Raw genomic sequence first — 9,891 nt, 5'->3', positions numbered from 1 at the left:
CACTTGATAAAATAAAAGGCTATGGGAGGAGTGATAAGGAGGAAGGAAGCCCGTAACTAGAGAAGGGGGGAACGGGCTGGCGTATACGGAAAGAAGACCAGGGGCCCATCAGAGGAGACGTCCAGATTAAGGAAAGAAAAGTCAGGGAGAAGTTAGGGAGAAGTCAGGGAGATGAGGGAGAATTGGGGAAGACGGCCGAATATGGAAATAGTTCTTATGGAAATTATATTCCCTTTCCATAATCAAGGTAGGATATGTCTAGGGTTCTCACCCTATAAATAGCCAAGGAAGAAAATCAAGAAGGACATTAAACACATCCACATATTCACACATTGACGTGAAGACCTCAGCATATTCTCATACTCACATATACATCCGCCCAAGGTCTTGCAGGCCGGGTACCTCGTGCCAGCAAGATTAGCACTACGACACTATTGTAATCATCCTCCTATTCAAGTATAGTTCAATATTTGGAAGGGTACCGTCCCTCCCGCGGTTGTTCCCACATTGGGTTTTCTGCGTCACCAAATCTCACGTGTTAATTAATATTTCGCACTTAGTTTCTTTATTTACGTATCAACATACGAACAATCATACGATCAACCAACGAGTAAGATCGCATTGACCCTAAACAACCAATTCGGTAAAAAATACCTAAACAAAGTCTCAAGAAGAAAAAGTATCTACAAGGGCCTTATATACACTTATCAAGCTTCCCAAATAGACGTTTTCATAAAATTTTCCTAAAATGCAACTACATGCCATGATGCAACTAACATATATACAACCTAATGCAAATGCTTCTATCTACTAATATACCATATAAACTAAATGCAGCTCCTAACAACACATTGGTTTGTACCGCATCAACCAAAATAAAGCCACATTGTCATTAATATATAAAAGGAGGAAGGAGATTTGGAAAGATCATACCATGTGATCTTCTATTTGTTTCATGCCTCGAATGTGGCGTAGTCGATCCAATGTGATAAGAGTGACAAACAAACACAAATATATACAACATATACAATTCTACACTACAAAGGAATGAACATGTTTTTGGATTTTTGAGAAATTTTTCAATTTTTATGAATTTTTAAGAATTTTTCAATTTTTCAATTTTTAACATTTTTTATTTTAAAAGGTTAGGTTAGAATTTCCCATCCCCACACTAGTATGGGCATTGTCCTCAATGGGCAATACGATAGGAAATTATGTACTGCAATCTATATGAATATGCATGATTTCTAAACTAATATGCAAACGATATGACATATATAACAAGTGAATGCAATCTAATCTATCCTATATGATGCATGCTTTCGATTGGTCGGAGAGCTAATTTGAATTAACTCGCATCCCTTGTGAGTGAACTTCCCTAAACCAAATAAGACACTATTGCTAGTGTAAAAAGAGGGGGAGTTCATGCACAAGGAATGGATGCAATGCATGAATTCTGATTGTCAATTTGGATTTTCCAAATGGGAACAAGATATGAGACACCTCAATGGAACCGAGGTGGGAGTCCTTTGAATGGTGCTAGGACTCAAAACAAATGCTCAAGATAAAGATTAATAACATGATATAAAGACAAACCAAAAGGAGGTTTAGGAAACTCACAATGGAATAGGTTGAAGTCAATTAATAAACCCCACACGTGTGGTATCCTCCAATAGCCTTGTCAACCCTCAATTGTCGCTCATTGCGACATCTTCATCACCTGCCTCATCACCGTCATTATCATGATCGGAATTATCATCACCATCGACCTCAATTGGACTGGAGGATTCACCAACTTCTTCGTCATTGGAACTTGAACCTTGCTCTTCTTCTTGGCATGAACCAATACCTTCCCCGTCTTCATCAACAACAACCTCCTTTCCATTAGCCACCCGACTATCCTTTTCGGCATCTTGAGAAGTAGTAGGGAGGAACACTTCCTTATCCGCCCAACTAGGCAAAGCACATGAAGGATGAAGAAGTCCTTGCCTAGCTAGATGTAGAAGTGGCGCATATTGGGCTCGATAAGCATTTACCCGGTTATGATGAGCTTCTCTGTGCATTTGTTTCATTAATTGGGTCAAGTAATCATTGCCTACCACAATATTAGAGCCACTTGGTTTAAACTATTGGTGGGGAAAAGGATAGGGTGGAGTCACAATGGTAGAGGAGGAGGGCTTTGCAATTGGATCCCTTTGTTGCTTGATTATCGCCTCGGCTTCTTTGGAGACGGGGATGAGGTAGTTTGGTCTATGGGCAGAGATACGGCAAATCTTGGTGGGCAAGACAATGGACTTGGCTTCCTTGATGAGCCATTCATATTTGTTGTCAAGATTGTCATTCTTGACCCAATGAAATTTGTTGATCAAAGTGCTCATATCAATAAGGTAGATTCCCTTAACCGGTTTGTAGGTGTTATCTTGGTTGAACTTTGGGTTAAAGTATTTAGCTAACCTTATTACGAAGCCCCCATTCACAATAAAGGCCGCTCCCTCTTTCTCATTATTAATCTCTAGCCACCGATCAATCAATAGTTGAAGAATGTTGTATTTTCGGGTGGACTTTCCATTGATATTCAAGAAGGACTCAAGGTAGACAAAATCGAGTTTGGTGAAGTGGTTGGTGCCTTTCCTAGCAATCAAAGTATTGGCCACACACTTGTGCCAAGTTCTTATGCCCGGATGGTGGACATACAAAGCATGACACTCCTGGAAGGACTCAAATTTTCGACCGGTTATAGCCTTCCAAAGGGGTGCGGCATCATATTTCAAAGGTTTTTTCTCATAATGATCATATCTCACAAGACCAACCACTTAAACAAATTCACTCTTAGTCATTCTTCTACTCTTGTTCTTAAGCCGGAACTCAACATAATTTCGAGTCTCTATCTTGTATGCACTCAAGGAGCTTATGAACTCTATGGTTAATGAGGGGTAAGTCAATTCATCCATATCAAAGAGGGTTGTAAAGCTCATGGACTCGAAAAATGCTCTAGTTTGCTCAAGGACACCCAACTTTTGCAAAGTATCATGGCAAATAAACTTGGTAGCTAAAACTTTCTTTTTGGCAAGGGATAAAAACGCAATCCTATGTTTATCGAATAAGAAAGTTACCTCCAGAAAGTTTGGCAATTGTTCTATAACCGGAGTAGATGTGGTAGCTTTCTCAATAGGATTGACGGTTCCTTGGACTTCCTCCCTTATTTAAGCTACTACCAAAGCCTTGGATGCTAGAAGAGCTTGTTGCCTCTTTGACAAATTTGAAGCATTGGGTGCTTTGGTTCTGCCTTTAGTCCTCGCCATTATATGCTCCTTGTCAAATTGGTATCAACAAACTAAGATATTCCTTGGTTGCTCCTTGCTTCTTTAAACTTCAAACAATTCCTCAATCAATTAGGGTTTTTCGAAATTTTGCCCGAACCCTAGAAAATTGATTCAATTTGTGAGGAAATTGATGGTTAAAGGGTCTTTTGTTGATGAAGGAGTGATTTAATTTTGTTTTGAGCAAGTTTTGTTTTGTTTGTGGTGAATTTTGTTGAGAAATTGGTGATTTTGGATGAGGGGATTGAAGGTTGAGGTGAGGGAAAATGTATGTGTTTGTGATTTTGAAAGATGGAAATGAATTGGTAAGAAGAGGATGTCCCGTGTTTGTTTATGTAACAGGTCTGGGATGCTCGGATCAGAGTCGTGACGTGCGGATTGTCTCAAAGAGTTTTCTGAAATGGCAAAGGAGTTCTGGGATGCGCGGATTGAGCTTAGCTCGAGCGGATTTCGCCAGAGACGCTCGGATTAAGCCCGGGACGTGCAGATTTTTCTTTAGCAAAAATTCGTTAGGTTGGAGCTTCCCAGGACCCGTGGCTCGATAGTAGGACGAGCGTCCTGAGGTTAGGGACGAGCGTCCTGAGCTCATCTTGCACAGATTTTCTTACAGGACATTCTCCCATAAATTAATGCTTCCCAGCTCCCACGTCTTGACAGTAGGACACGCGAATTGAGCCTGGAGACGCTTGGATTGCCCTCGGCTCCCATGAGCTGAGGTCTGCTCATGGGGGTTCCTCTTCCCTTGTCATTCCTTCTTCCTTTCCTTGTTAATTGTTGTGGGTTGTACTAAAAAGGCTTGGTTAGCCTAGGCATTTATCACCCCCACACTTGATCAAACACTACACATTAAAACATGTTAAGATACCTCCCTCACTTGCTCTCATGTCAAAAATCTTGTAATAAAGCACAAAAATGCAAATCCAAAAATGACAAAGAGGCAATAAAGGAAATAAAATGCTAGTTAAGGGCTTAGAATATTTACAAATGGTGTTTTAGGGAGGACTCCACCAAACTCTCCTTCTTGTGAGAGGTATCGAGGGGGCAAAGGCAAGGTGTTGTTGATGTTGCCCAACACCTTGTAGAAGTAATCGAAGGCTTGCTCATTTTCATGATAAAGATCTTGCATGGATATTTGTGCATTGTTTTGTCCGTTGTTGTGCTCCGAGTCAAAGTGATGACAAGGATCAATAAAGCCTTGGTCCAAGGTCATAGCATTTCCAATATAAGGATTGACCAATCCTTCAAATTCATCGCCCCATAGACCACAAACTTCAATAGCTTGTTCCCCAATGATGTCAAGAGTTGGCAAGATAAACTCTCATTTCTTGTTATCTTGGCCAACGAGGCGTTCTTCATTACTTGTCATGATGGGTGAGCTATTCAAGCTCTCATTGTTGTTGTTGAAAATTCCATGCTCTCCAAATAGAGCTACTTGAAGGTCATCCACTTTCTCCGTCCATGTGGGTGATGTTTCTTTACCCATGGCTTGATCTTTGCATAGAGATTCTAACTTCTTCCTATCACTTTCTCGGCTATAGTGATTGACCATGAAGCATGGCTCATGTAATCGGGGAGATCTCATTGTTTTGTAAATATTGAAAGTAATTGTCTCATCCCCTACTTCAAGTGTGAGCTCTCCATATTTCACATCGATTATCGCTCCGGCGGTATGCAAGAAAGGTATTCTTAAGATGATAGGGATGTTGGAATCCTCCTCCATGTCTACCATGACAAAGTCTACCGGGATGAAGAATTTGCCAATTCTTACGGGCACATCCTCTTATACCCCTAAATGTATCTGTGTTGATCGATCTGCCATTTGAAGAGTAATAATGTTAGTGCACTTGAGCTCTTCCATTCCTAGCCTCTTACATACCTAGTATGGCATGACACTTACACTTACTCCAATATCACATAATGCTTTGTTGATTGTAGTGTCGCCAATGGTACATGGAATAGAAAAACTTCCCGGATCTTTGAGCTTTGGAGGGGAACTCCCTTGAAGAATAGAACTACTCACTTTGGTATTGGCAATAGTCTCCAAATTTCGGATGGATTTCTTCTTGGCAAGAATATCCTTTATATACTTTGCATAAGCCGGAACATGATTGATCAATTCCGTGAATGGGATTGAGACTTCTAAGTTCTTCACAATTTCCATGAACTTTCCAAGTTGCTCATCAAGCTTAGGCTTAGCTTGACAACTTGGGAATAGAAGTCTAATCACAATAGGCTCCTTATCAACATTCTTAGCCTTTCCTTGACTCTTCTTCTTAGAAAGTTCGTTGGTAGTAGGTTCTTCTTCCTTAGAGATCTCCACAACTCCTTGCTTGCTACTAGCATCCGCAATATCTTCATCAATTGACCTATTTGGCCCCTTATATCTTGTACCACTCACTCAAATGGATGGCACTAACCGTCTCATGTCTTGTGGGCAGGTTACCTTGAGGAGGTAATTGCCCCTTTTGTCTTTGGGTGCTAGAAGATGCTAATTGGGTCATTTGAGTCTCTAACATTTTGGTGTGGACAAGTATGTTGTTGATGGTGATTTCTTTAGCTTGGCTATCTTTTTACATTTGGGTGAAGAATTCTTGTTGGTTCTTTTGCATTTGGAGGACCGCTTTTTGAACATTAAAGCTTTGGTCATTGGATTGGTTGTAGGAAGGTTGATTTTGATATCCTTGGCTTTGGTTGAAAAAGGGTCTTTGAGCTTGGTTTCTCATTGGAGGTGGAGTATATGTTGGTTGAGGATTTTGAACATTTTGGCTCTTATATGTGATATTTGGATGGAATTTGGTGTTCTCATTATAGTAGTTAGAATAAGGGGTACCACTCTTGTATGCTTGGAAAACATTTACTTGTTCGTTTGTTCCCCTACATTCGTTTTGATCATGTCCCAAGGTTCCACAACATTCACATACTCTATTTGGGATTGAGGATGATGCCACCATAGCATTAACATATTGTTTGGGTGATTTTGAAGCTTCATCAAGCTTAGCCATGGCCTTTTCAAACTTCAAGTTGATGGTGTCGATATGAGCACTTAGTTGAGCACCCAATTGTGTTATGGAATCTACCTCATGCTTTCCTCCTCTAGTGGCCTTTCGAGGCCTACTATATTGGGAATTATGAACCGCAATCTCTTCGATTTTGGCCCATGTTTGGGTGTCATCAACTTCAGTAAACCTCCCATTGGATCCCATATTAAGCACATTGTGTGAGTCTTCGTATAAGCCGTTCCAAAATTGTTGCACAAGGAACCACTAACTAAGTCCATGGTGTGGACAAAATCGACAAGTGTCCTTAAATCTCTCCCATGATTCATATAATGACTCCTCATCCCTTTGCTTGAACCCGGTGATTTGGGCTCTCAACATATTTGTCTTCTATGGAGGATAGAATTTCTTGTAGAAGGCAAGTGCTAACTTCTTCCATGAATCAATACCAAGGGTAGCCTTGTCTAGGCTCTTCAACCATTGTTTTGCGGTACCGATCAAGGAAAAAGGAAACAATACCTATCGGATTTGGTCTTAAGTAACTCCGGTTTGAGGAATTGCATCTTAATAATCACAAAAAGTCTCCATATGTAAATGAGGATCTTCTCTAGGCATCCCTCCAAATTGACTTCTCTCAACTAATTGTATGAATGCGGATTTGGCAATGAAATTAGCGGTTAAATGTGGTGGTGTAGGAGTACTGTTTGGTAGGTTCTCCTCGGTTGGTACAGAATGTGATAAAAATTTAGGCACTGAAGTTTGATTTTGTGGTTGGTTTGGAATTGAGTTATGCTCTCCTTCTCTTGCAAAAGGATTGACAAACTCAATGTTATTTGGTTGAATGTCCACAATCTCTCCAATACCTATGACTCTTGAAGTACCTCTAGCAACTATTCTATTGTTGGTTAAGGTCCTTTCAATCTCGAAATCAATAGGTAATAAATTACCTTGTGATCTCCTAGTCATGTAAAACATTAAACAACTAGAAAACAATTAGAACAACCTTGAGGAGATTGACTTCCCCAAGGTAACGAAAGACACAACTAAAAACAATTAACGAAAATTAAAATCAATTGAACACCGTCCTCGGCAACGGCTCCATTTTTGGCGTGGTATTTATCTCGTCGTCAAAGCTACCAACCAAAAAAATATTTCTAACTCTACAAACTACTCTTTAGTGGAGTGGTAAGTAAAGGTCGGATCCCAAGGGACGGGTATTGATTTAGAATTTCAATTACAAGTAGTTTATGTTTTAGGGAGTCACAAATTGGGGTTGAGATGAGATGTAATCTAAACTAATAAACAAGATGAATGTAAAGTAATGAAAACAAAGTAAAGCAATAAAAAGGGTTTGTAAAAAATTGATTAAAGGCACTAGGGTGTCATGGGTTCATAAGGGAATCATGGAAATAGGTCATACAATCATGTTCTCAAATAGATGCAAGCAACTTATTGTTGTGATGAAATCGAGTCAGTGTATATCTTACAATTCCTAGGAAGATTTAGGTTCCGGAGCCGAGTCGATCAAGACTTTACAATACCTACAAGTCGACCTAGTCTCTTCCTATTCAAGTCTATGCATGGTCTAACAAGGCTCGAGTTGGTTTATGTCTTACAAGCCATATTGAAAAGATAAGAGATGGGTAAAAAATCCAAGGTTTCATTGTCTAGCATTTCATCAAACATTACATGTGCTTAGGTTGAAATCACAACAAGCAAGCAAGTGATTATGAAAGCATATTAGATTAAGCGTAGATCAATTCCCATGATTATTTCCCCTAATTTCCCATTAACCCTAGCTAAAGGACTACTCACTCATGATCAAGTTTAACATGCTAATAAGGTTGTCAATCATACTAACAAAGCAAAACATGATGAACAAATGATGTGATTAACAATAATTAAGAAAAGGTAAAAAGAGATTATACTACTTGAGATGATCCAAATAATAAAGCAAAGAATAATAGAATTAAACTTGATAATTGATGGAAGGTTGTCAATCCTCCAATAAACCCCAAATAATCTTCTAATTACCCAAATAAAACTAAGAATAATTGAGATATTAAGGAAAGATTCAGATGTGATTAATATTGAAATGTGTATTATAATTTTGATTAAGACTAAATTAAGAGATTGATTATGATAAGATGATTCTAAACTATTACAATAGGGTATTTATACTAAAATTAAGTACAAGGATTAGGGCTCCCAAGGGCTTAAATGACGATTAAGACCCTAAGAGAAGCTTGATAGTTTGAAACTCCCGAGGGACATGCGCGGATTGAGTAGCAACTCCTCAGGGACACGCGCGGATTAAGCTAAAGCACGCTTGGTCATGTGGGGTGATCTACTCGGGCTGACTGTCGGGACGCTCGGAACCTGGCTCTGGGACGCTCGTCCTAAGCTCAGGACGTTCGGATCGTGGGACAGGGTTCTTCTCTTGTTCTTGGCTCCCTAACAATCCGTGGGGACTGTCTTAGGGATGCACGGATCATTCATCATTGCCCATTTCTCTTCATTTATTTGCTTAGGCTTCCAATGTCGGTCTCCTCTTTGATGCTTGGTCATTAGATGCGATCCATTTAGCTCCATGTTGCTCCATAAATGCAAGGCTAGTCATCCTCTCTTACCAAGGACACAAAACCTCAAAAAATATGCGAAATGGGAAACTAAAGATAAGAAATGACCCTAATAGGTGCTAGAAAGCATGGGAACGAGGTTAATTCGGGGACTAAATGTGCTCAAATATGAGTCACATCAATATACCCTCTCTAAACCAAACCTTACAATGCCTTCATTGTACACAAAAATAGGGAAAGGGAATGCAAATTGAAAAGAAGAGTGTAGCCTCGGAATACTCACAAGATAACGCGAAGTAAGGACCTCCCCAAACCAGCCAGCAACAAGGCAGGTCGTAAATAACCTCATAACAACATCACTGGACGTAAGGTAAGACAAGCGAACCCGATCGAAGTAGGTGGCTCTCGATCGAGTATAATTGGACTGCGGAAGTGCTCGATCGAGAGAGGAAAGTACTCGATTGAGAGGTCATCTTCTAAGGGTGATCGATTGAGAGATAAAAGTACTCCATCGAGAGATCATCTTCTAAGGGTCCTCGATCGAGAGAAAAATGTTCTCGATTTAGAGCCCTCTATGCACGTACTCCTAGGCGCCATTTGAAGCACCTGCAAACACGCAACAAACGACCAACAGAACGAACAAAACAAGTATAAACGTTCCAGTCTATCGGCTGTAAAACTGGCAACTAAAGCACACAAAACTAACTAACTGTTTTAAACAAAGTATAATAAATTACAAGCCGGGTTGCCTCCCGGTTAGCGCAGGTTTAAGAAGTCCCGCACGACCTTTTGGCTTCTATTATCTTGCTCATCTAGATGGTTGAAGTAGAAACCTTCAACATTGCCAACAAAATCATTTGCACCATAGTAATGGTTCACATGATGGTCGTTCACTTTAAATCTTCTGCCCTCGGAATTCTCTATCTCAACGGAGCCAAACTTGGTGACACCAGTCACTGTATAAGGGCCACTCCACCTGGACTCCAGGTTACCAGG

At 40.1% G+C, this 9,891-nt stretch overlaps 1 non-coding gene across 1 annotated transcript; it reads left to right on the top strand.

Moving 5' to 3' along the window:
* The first annotated feature begins 6,590 nt into the window (after positions 1 to 6,590).
* LOC141636678 (small nucleolar RNA R71) lies at positions 6,591 to 6,697 on the top strand. Its single transcript, XR_012541276.1, has one exon. It is a non-coding gene; the product is annotated as a small nucleolar RNA R71 (small nucleolar RNA).
* The last annotated feature ends 3,194 nt before the right edge of the window (positions 6,698 to 9,891 follow it).

Source organism: Silene latifolia, chromosome Y, assembly GCF_048544455.1.
Source record: "Silene latifolia isolate original U9 population chromosome Y, ASM4854445v1, whole genome shotgun sequence".
Lineage (NCBI taxonomy): Eukaryota > Viridiplantae > Streptophyta > Magnoliopsida > Caryophyllales > Caryophyllaceae > Silene > Silene latifolia.
The sequence above is the reverse complement of the archived record's forward strand: the minus strand, read 5'-3'. Positions and strand labels throughout refer to the sequence as shown.